Below are 10,327 nucleotides of genomic sequence, written 5' to 3'. Positions count from 1 at the left end.
CAGGTTATTTGCTGCTAAGTAGGTTAGACTATGAGTTGCTTGGACAGATATTGGTAATTTTCCCCCAGTCACTCATGTAGCACCTTCTGGCACTAGACGTGCTAACTGTCTGGGGACTGACTGTCTTCCATCTTTCAGCCATGTCACTACATGTTATGTGCCAACAGCTTATGGCATCTTCAGAAGTAGGGTCTTACCTCTAACCTTTGGTGGGTCATCAAGTACTCTGACAGAAACCTGTCTTCTTTTGTGAAACCTTGTAGATCTCTCTCATCAAAAGCTCATTGTGGATGATAGTCACCTGCTAGTACTGGGAGTTATAAGTCAGCACCCAAAAAGAGAGGGAAGAAAAAGATAAGTATTATAAAAGAGATAGATGAGAGAGAAGAGGGAGAGAGAGAGAGAAAAACAGAAACAGGAGAAGATTAAGGTCAGTCTTCATCATACCCTCCCCAGGGCCTTGTGACTCAGGTGTTCCCTCTAAGGGCCTGGTGAAGGTTCTACAATTTGGTCTGTCTTTTAGGATGTAGCACTTTATGGAGGGGTTGGGGGCACAAAACTGGACCCAAACGGCAATGGTACCATGTAATTTATACATGTTAAAATGCACCCATTCTCGGGATACAGTTTGGTGAGTTTGGAAAAATGTACAAACTTAAGAAACTATCACGGCAGTCAAGAACATTTTCATTGTCCCAAAGTGTTCCTTCATGTACTCTTGGAAGCATTTTCCCTTGCCCACTTCAGCCCTGTTTTGTTTTCTGATAGAAGAACTGAAATCTGCCTCCTATAATCTCATTTCATTGAAACTACATACTGTACATTTCTTCACTTCGCAGCATACTTTGATACATTTATACTCTCGCACATGCCATTGATTACTTGTACTACTGTGTAGCATACCACTGTGTGCATGTGTTCTAGTTTCTTCATTTGTAGAGAGATAGAGAATTGGGTTCTTTGTAGTTTTTGATTGTTATAAATGGCACCACTCAATCTTTGTGTGAGTTTCTGTTTATATTTCAAGGTAGTTCCAACTGTGAAGTTGTTGAACTGAATGATTAGCATATATTTAGTTTTAAAAGAAATTGTCAAACTACTTTCCAACGTGAATGCATTCTTTCTTCTATGTCCTTGTCAGCAGTTTGGCTGTGTTCTGTGTACTCCAAATCTAGTGTCAGTATTATTACTTTTAGCCATTCAAGCAAGAGCACTGTATTGGTATTTTAGGTTCATTTCATCTTTATTGCTCAGTTCCTTATGTCACATTTCCACGGAAGAACAATGTTTCTTTACAAGTAGAAATGGTAAAAAGTGGTGCCTTATTAAAAAAACAAACAAACAATAATTTAGAGGAAGTCATCATGTTTTAAAACTCTAAATGAATTTCTAATAATATTATTTGATAATTTTTTTTGGTAAAGCTGAGAAAGCCACTATCTACTACATCTAATAGTTCTACCTATGAAGTTTCTCATAGAAAATATTCCCTATGTCTCCTTTTTAAGAATAGACATATTCCTCCTGAACAAATGCTTCCCTTTTTATGGGACACTGAAATGTATAGCTATTAGTTGGCCATTGAAAAGCTAGATCCAGTTGTAGATTGTCTTTTGGTAATATGCAGCTTGTACAGACATTTTATGTTGCAACAAATTTAATATTCTCTTTTGCTCAACTTCAAACTCATATTGATGCCCTCTTATAGTATGTAGCACCTACTTTTTACACCCAACATTCTCAAGGGTATTTTTTATTTTTCATGCAATTTATTAACATTTTAAAGTTTCATTAATCTTAGAGCAAGCTTCAGTAAAATTTGAATTTAAGTCTTATGAAAACACTTCAATAACATATTGCAGCCATTTTGAGGACAGTAATGACCTCAGTTGTTCTTAAAGCTCATAAAATGTCATCACTATTGCCAGCTGTTTCTAAATTTCTGCAAAAATGCATTGAGATAAGCAGCTTAATTCGCTGGGTTTTAAAGACATTTTTATATCCCAGAAATTATTGAAAATTACCTCACATTAATTTTTAAGAAATGTAGTAATGGCTTAAGGGGTCAAAAGTTCATCACACAAATTTCGAACACAGCCATTCATTTAAGCAAGTGTTCACTAGATTCATCTGAGAGGTAAACTGCGTTGACCCAGGTGATGTGGGAAAGACAGGGGCTTTCATTACCTAGCTCACTGACTAGTTACCACAGGACTTTGAGATAGTTAATGAATAGTGCCAAGTAATATACAACAAAATACTAAGCCAAATATTGGTAGAAGTAGAGATATGTTTTAAAGAACAAACACTTTTGTAAGTGGGTAGCATTTTGGATGAAAAATTATCAAATAATATTGTTAGAAACTCATTTAGAGAATTAAAACATGATGACGTCCTCTAAATTATTGTTTGTTTGTTTTTTTTTTTTTTGATAAGGCACCACTTTTTACCATTTCTACTTGTAAAGAAATGTTGTTCTTCCTTCCATGGAAATGTGGCATAAGGAACTGAGCAATAAAGATGAAATGAACCTAAAATACCAAGCTATAATGAGGTTGTGACTATAAGTAGTAATGGTGATCACCCACTGTAGATTCAGCTGACATTAATAAGTGTCTGCTATATGTCAGGCATCCCAGTAGCCAGCAAGAAACCAAGATGAATGGTATATAGCTTTGTGCTTTAGAAGCTTTATTTTCTAGAGTAAGGAAAGAAAGAGTAAACAAGCAAATGAAAGGAAATATTGTGGAAACTGGGTTATAGTGTCTGTCATGAAACACATTTATTAAAATATGCTAATTATCAGTATATAATCACAATGAATTTGAGCTCTGTATATTCAGTACTGAGGTAGGGAGATTGTGTGCACATATATAACAAAGATGTGGAAGAGAATCTTTTCTTTGAATATGCTTCCAATCTGGTAGAAATGGCTCCTAATGTCTAAGCATGACAACCCAGCAAACCACATCCGGAACAGGACTTAATTCCCCTTCCACATGATGCAGTGCAGAGACCTGGCTTGGAGTCTGACTTCAGCCTGACAACTATAAAAAAAAAAAAATTATAAGAAACAGAAGAGAATTTATGGAATGCAATATTTCAGGAAGAAGGGGATAAACTTTAACACTTTCAACTATTTGTATTTTAAAGGGAACAATGAAGTAATAACTGTTAAGTTATCAAAAATGCAGAGAGGACCAGAATGGGAAGCTGGAACTCTCCAAGCATTGCTTTATAGCTTCAAATGGCTACTTTATGTTTTATGGAATTAAAATTAAATCAAATAAAGTCAAAGAATTTCCCCAAATCAAAATTAAATTGAAACAATTGAACCAAACTGTGTAACAAGATTTCAGAAAAACATTCAGGGAATAATTATTGTAAAACATAGAATTTTTACTTTACAAACAAAAGAAGCAAGAAACTTAAAACATAATAAGGGATTTGCTGGTAGCAATGTTGGCACTATTACGTTGTAAAAACTACATATTGTGATTAATCAAGTAAATAATCATGGTACTATTTTAGGGATAAGTTTCAAAATAAAAAGTCCAGGTATAAAATAGAATAGTTAAGTAGAATCTTTATAATTTTGTAGTATGATTTGAAAACTTAAAATAAACTCAGGGTTTATTTTTTCTTTACAGAAAGTATGGGGCTGGAGAGATGGCTTAGTGGTTAAGCGCTTGCCTGTGAAGCCTAAGGACCCCGGTTCGAGGCTCGGTTCCCCAGGTCCCACGTTAGCCAGATGCACAAGGTGGCGCATGCGTCTGGAGTTCGTTTGCAGAGGCTGGAAGCCCTGGCGTGCCCATTCTCTCTCTCTCCCTCTATCTGTCTTTCTCTCTGTGTCTGTTGTTCTCAAATAAATAAATAAAAAATGAACAAAAAATATTAAAAAAAATAAAAATAAAAAAATAAATAAAAAAAGAAAGTATGCATTTATTTCTATCCATTAAAAGAGTCTAGAATTAGCAATGAACCCAAAGCAATAAATATCCACAATGCAAACATTATAACTCTTAATATGATTCCACACTAAAGGAAAACAAAATTGTGGCAGAAATGGCTGATTACTGATGAGAAATGGGAATTTTACAAAATAAGTTTGTTTGGTAGCTATGAAATGCTTCCATTGAAACAAAATAAACACAAGAGCCAACTTGAATGCATTGTCACTATTCAAAGATGGGATAGTTTTAGATTCAGGTGGAAAAACCCTGAAAGTGATTATAAAGTACATATAAAATTGTATATATAATAAAAATGGAATATTGAAATAATAAAAAAAGGGAAAGATGGTGCCAACACACGATGTATCTATACAAAGTGTGCTTTTAAATTAAAATATTCCTAAAAATAAATAGAAACACAGTACATTTCAATGAGAGCTCTGAAGTGGCAGAACCCTTTAGATGTATTACAATAAGCATGGTTCAGCATCTGAATCAAGTTTCTAGGCACAATGACTAGCTTACAGGACATGTGGATGGAGATTAGGAACCAGATCAAAAAACACTCCTATGTTCACGTACAGTATATGTTCATGGTTTATTATTGGACAAACCATCCATTATATTTGAACAAGTAAGCATTAAGAAGGACATGTCTGTTGGAAACTTAAAGAGATGTGGGTTATATATCAACCAAATGTACTGTGTAGATTTTGAATTTTGACTCAAACAAATCAACTATGAAAGATAATTTTGAAACCTTAAGGAAAACTGAATATGTGCATTAGATCACAATGACATGCTATATAGTGAGTGAGAGCTATGAAAATGCTGTTATAAAAAAACTGTCCTTTAGAGATGAAACTAGATAAAGAGAACATGACAAAAAAAATGACATGTTCATTTTAGAATCCTAGGGTCAATATACCTAAATATAACATATTATATTCTCTACTTTTCTGTGTGTTTAAATTTGCCAAAATTAAGACTAAAATAAACAGTAAATGGCAATATATATATATAATGTAAACTTAATTGTAAACAGCAAAAAAATAATTCTCCCTTTATATTTTTGGATGCTAACACATGTTTTGAGTGGTTATTGGCCTTGCTAGCTGCATGTAGTCACATTTGGGATCCAAGTAGGAGCTTGTGGGATAAATATGAAATGTGTCAGATACACTGGGCTCAAATGCACTTTTGCTCTCCAGATGGAAGTCTAAAAACCAATGCAATCCTTGGGCAAATAAGCTAAACTCTGCTATTTCCATTTTTTTTTTAAATTTTTTATTTATTTATTTGAGAGCGACAGACACAGAGAGAAAGACAGATAGAGGGAGAGAGAGAGAATGGGCGCGCCAGGGCTTCCAGCCTCTGCAAACGAACTCCAGACGCGTGCACCCCCTTGTGCATCTGGCTAACGTGGGACCTGGGGAACCGAGCCTCGAACCGGGGTCCTTAGGCTTCACAGGCAAGCGGTTAACCGCTACGCCATCTCTCCAGCCCTGCTATTTCCATTTTTAAAAGTTAACACTATAGCATCCTCTCCTAATTATGCACTTAGATTTTGATACTGAAGTAGTTTGATTTAGTCTTTTTGAAGAAATGTTTTTAAACAGATGAATATTCTTACTTTTAAATCTATTATAATGTCCAATTAGGTACAATTTAAACTTTCAAGGAAAAAAATTTTTGATCGTTTTAAAGACTTCCAGGTGGATAGAGTTGTTTGTTTACATAGCCTATTCTTCTATCTCCTGACATTCCAGTCACAAGACTGGCTCCCTTATGACATTTTTTAAAGGTGAATAAGACAAGAGAAAGCTATATGGCACTCATTTGTTTCCCAAATTGCAGTAAGGAATGTGGGTTCAGCTCTGTAGCACTGTTAAGAGAATTCTTATTGCCTTCAACCTCCAGAATCATAAACTGGAAACTTTATTTGCTTTGCATTGTGATTTGAATACTATCTTGCTATATTCAAAGTCTTTGTTTTATTACCCTTGGGTTTTGAGTAGCTTTATCCTTTTCTGTTCCATTTTCTCTCCTTGCTTTTCCTTCTTTATCTAATATACTCCCACAATGGGGGCAGGAAACAGTTCACAGGGTAGAGAAGTGATTCTGTTCATTAAGCAACCTCAAAAGACAGAAAAAAATGTCTTCACATTTCAGACAGGAACATTTCATTTTGCCTTTAGTAAATAAAATATGAATCCTACAGCCTCATACTGTGTTTTCAATTTAAACATGTGGATAATTTTCAAAATGATAGGACTCCTTTCATTAATTTTAAAAGGCATTTGAGTTGTGGAGAAACATGTCTCTTTAGCAACCATAATGTTCTTAATAAACGTGTCTGTATTTGGGGGTTGGGAGAGTCTCATGGGTTGAATATGCCATTCCTATATTGACAGTATTTTTTTAAAGCATTATAAAAAGACAACATTCATACTGCTACTCTAGAGAGAGTGCTTTCTTAGGGAAAAAAAAGTTACTTTTTCTTAAAGCTAAGAAAAAACACTAAACCTTACATTATGCTCCAGCTGAGGCCTGAGTAATGAAATGGAAATAAGCAGGTCAACACCACAGTGACATCCCACTAGAAATGTCACCACATTTTGTTGCGATACACAACAAAGACTGTGGGTTTGCATGCCTAATCCACCTGCTTCCTGCAGGCACTGTGAACTTCCTGGAACTTTTTTTGCATTTTTTTCTCCATTTTTTTTTTTTTTTTCTTTTTGGAAACAAAGCCTGAAGGGAACAAACTTCAGAGATTGACTGTGCGAGAGTCACCAGTGCCAGCAGTAAAGCAAACCTGCTATGAAATCCCAGCCGCAAAATGGGGAGAGGATTCCCATAAATCCAGAGGTCAGGCTGGTGATCACTTGCCTTTAGGCCTTCAGACAAATTTAGCAACAAGAGAGCCCTGAGGAATGCTGAACTGGTGACTTTCTTCTAGCTCTTCAACTTACAAAGAAAAAAATAACACACTACCTGCCATCTCCAGTGTTTGTAAAGTAGATTTAGTTTGGCTTTCTGACTCTTCAGTAAGAATATTTTTCACAAGCCAGTACCAGAGGTATACCCTTCTCCATCCTTCTGCTTGAGCGTCTCTTCCTTCCTATTCTACCCCTTCACCTGATACCTAAATATTCCTCTTTACACAGTGTTTGTTATCTTGGAATTTTCCAACATGAAGACTAAGCAAAAAAACAAGTTGGTAAGATCATATCCTGCCACACAGACCCTGGTATTCTTCTTGATAGGGTCAATGAGCTTAATGTGAATTAGGATAGGTACTCTTTTCATGATACTTTGTTGAATAAGGCAGAGAAATACAGACCCAGGACAAGTATGTCCACTTAAATTCACAACTTGTGGAAGACTGCCAATAAGCTATTAATAGATTTATGTCCAACTGGGATACTTCCATAAATATTACAAAATCTCTGTATTTTTAGTTTAGTCCATCTTTTTATTAATGACTTGAGTGAAGAAGATGCTTTTAAAAATTAATTAATTAATTAATTGAGAGGGAGAGAGAGAGAGAGAGAGAACTGAATGGGCATGCCAGCGCCTTCAGCAACTGTAAATGAACTCCAGATTTACGTGCCACCTTGTGCATCTGGCTTACATGTGTATTGGGGAATCATACTTGAGTCCTTACGCTTTGCAGGCAAGCTCCTTTAAGTGCTGAGCCATCTCTCCAGACCAGCAATAGTTTTTAAAAACCCATTAAGGACTGCTATATGTTGGCATAAATTTTTTAGCAGTTAATATCTTTCACTGACTTGTTATTTAGATATTACCATTCTACATATTTATAGATGCTTTTAACTATTGCTAGTGTGTTGTCCTCCAGAAATCATGATTCTCAACAGTAGAGTAGATGACCAACCAGGAATTGCTGGTTTCTGGATATGAGGGGGACTTGGTAATAACCCTTCTTTCTTTCCTAACTACAGTAGCTGAATGTCTGTGCATGTGAACACTTTTCTAAGCCCTGTTCTATCTGTCTCCAAATGACATAAGCTGAGGTGTACAATGGTAGCTCCACAAGGATATCTCCAAAACAATGTGTGGTAACAAAGCCAATTTCATTTTCAGACCACCCAGATAGAGCATGGTCTGGAAAGAGCAGAGCATTATGTCTTAGTGAGGGAGCAATGAAATTGGGACTCTTACTTAGATCTTAAAGTGTGAGATGGGGCAAGTCTTTTCATCCAGGGGCTTAGGATTCTACAGAGATCACATAGTGCATGGTTGATGAACAAAGCAAGACAAAAAACAAGGCAAGAGTCGTTCAAAGAATTTGGGGGACACAAACTATTATTTAATAAATATCATTTTTGTTGCAAAGTTAATGACTTTAGGATGCCTAAGAGACAAATAATGAAGCCATTTACAATTTGTTTTTTTAAGCAGGGGATTTCTGAAATAGTAGTATTGATGTACACAGTAAAATAGGAAAGTCATTAAGTGGAAAATAATCTGTGAATATGATTTTGATCATCAAACCCAACCTCCCATAAAATATTAAAGAGGTATGAAGGTAGAAAAATAAATAAAAATAAAACATTATGTAGGCTTCAATATAAGATGCATGGTAATATTTTACCAATCAAATATAAGGTTAAGCAAGCTACAGAACTATAGAACAAAAGAGATGTGATATAGTATTTATTAATCTGGGGGGCAGTTAGAGAGGAGGAAAATCAGTGAAAATTCTGGAAGCATTATTTAACAGTAATTCAAAAAGTCAGTAACATGTAGACACTCACAGAAGCTAATTCATCTTGAATTGGGCTGCCAATTATGATAGAGTTTGTAGCCCAGACACTCAATAGTACATCTGGTTCATATTTAATTTATTTACTCATTCATCCACATATCTATCCAGTAGCTGACTAAGTTGATGAGCAATGTGAGCAAATTACATTTCCTGGGATATAGTTCTCTGGAGTCAGATGAGAGGATGTGGATGAGCCAAGCTAGTTCCATTACATTTGCCAAAAGATATGAGCAACTTAAACCAACTTGGAAATTACTACCTTGGAACTTCTACTTCAAGCCAAAATGAGGTCCTTTTTGATGGAAGGAACATGTAAAATAACTATGGAGTATAAGCCAGAAAGCTAAAGTGTTGCTTTCAGAAATGTAAACAACAGAAAAAATGATGTAAGAACACATATGCTTGATAAACATTGATAATCTTTTAACAAGAAATATGAAATTCATGTCTATTGCAACTGAATTTCAAGCACTTTAGGATGAATTCTATCATTTCTCACAGCATGACCATGTCTCTCATGGGCTTAGTTTATGACAGGTAATTCCTGAGAGGCTGAAATATAGAATATGGAATGGGAGTGGTAAACCCAGCATCCTCCTGGGAACAATCATATTATTTGTATGGAAAAACTTATATATAGCATACCATATTCATTGCTAATGGGGAGGACTTGATAGAACACAACACCTCCAGACTAGGTAGCTAGTTTAGCTCTTTATAGTGGTGAGGCAGCTGAGATCTTGTGCTTAAAATCTAGAAAGCAGCTTGTCAGTGGTTGTGGCTATTCTGTAAGGCATTTGGATTTGATTCCACAGGCACTGGGAAGATGTGAAATGATTTTAAGCACACAAGGTAAAACAAAACATTCAGAGAAAACATAAAATCATGACTCATACAGGTAGAAAAGTAAAAACATATTAAGGGTTTCATTTCATTCATGATAAAACCTGAAAGATGTTCAAGCTGATGCATAAATGAAGCCAAGAAGGACAGAGGGAGCAATGAGATAAAGAAGCAAGGGAAGCAAAGCCAAGTTAAGCCATGCTAGACTGGTCAGAAACCGAGTCTTGACAACAATGACCTACAATGTAAAATGTCTAAAAATATGAAGGATGGTGTCAAATAATATGGAAGACATCCATCAGGCAACTCATGGGTTTTTGTTGAAAACGAATTATTTTTCCTACTTATGAGTTCTCCCTTCTGTGTCTTGTAAAGATTATTAGGACTGCAGCAGGAAGGAAAGGGTGAGAGAGGTAAGAGAGAAAATGTCTGCACCAAGGTAGTGAGGATGGAAAGGAAGACATGGGAACTGAGAAATAAAAGAGATCAATATTATGTGATTTAGAAAGTGGTTCTAGACACTGAGGAAGAGAGAATTGTCTACAATGAGCCATTGCATAAATTACAATCTTCAATTCAACATAAAAGAAAATTAATGTGAGGAGAATAATGGTAAGTTAAAATGTGGAGTTCATAGCATTTGCTATGCTGTTTGGACATCTTATAGGAGAAATTCATTTGGCAGCTGGCAGAAAAGAGATCAACATTAGATATAAAGTTTAGGGACTCAACAGTG

At 35.5% G+C, this 10,327-nt stretch overlaps 1 non-coding gene across 1 annotated transcript; it reads right to left on the bottom strand.

Moving 5' to 3' along the window:
• Positions 1-1,854: 1,854 nt before the first annotated feature.
• LOC123457894 lies at positions 1,855-1,984 on the bottom strand. Its single transcript, XR_006635249.1, has one exon. It is a non-coding gene; the product is annotated as a small nucleolar RNA SNORA33 (small nucleolar RNA).
• Between the last annotated feature and the right edge of the window lie 8,343 nt (positions 1,985-10,327).

This window comes from Jaculus jaculus, chromosome 1 (assembly GCF_020740685.1).
Source record: "Jaculus jaculus isolate mJacJac1 chromosome 1, mJacJac1.mat.Y.cur, whole genome shotgun sequence".
NCBI classification, from domain to species: domain Eukaryota; kingdom Metazoa; phylum Chordata; class Mammalia; order Rodentia; family Dipodidae; genus Jaculus; species Jaculus jaculus.
This window is presented reverse-complemented; position numbering and strand designations above follow the sequence as displayed.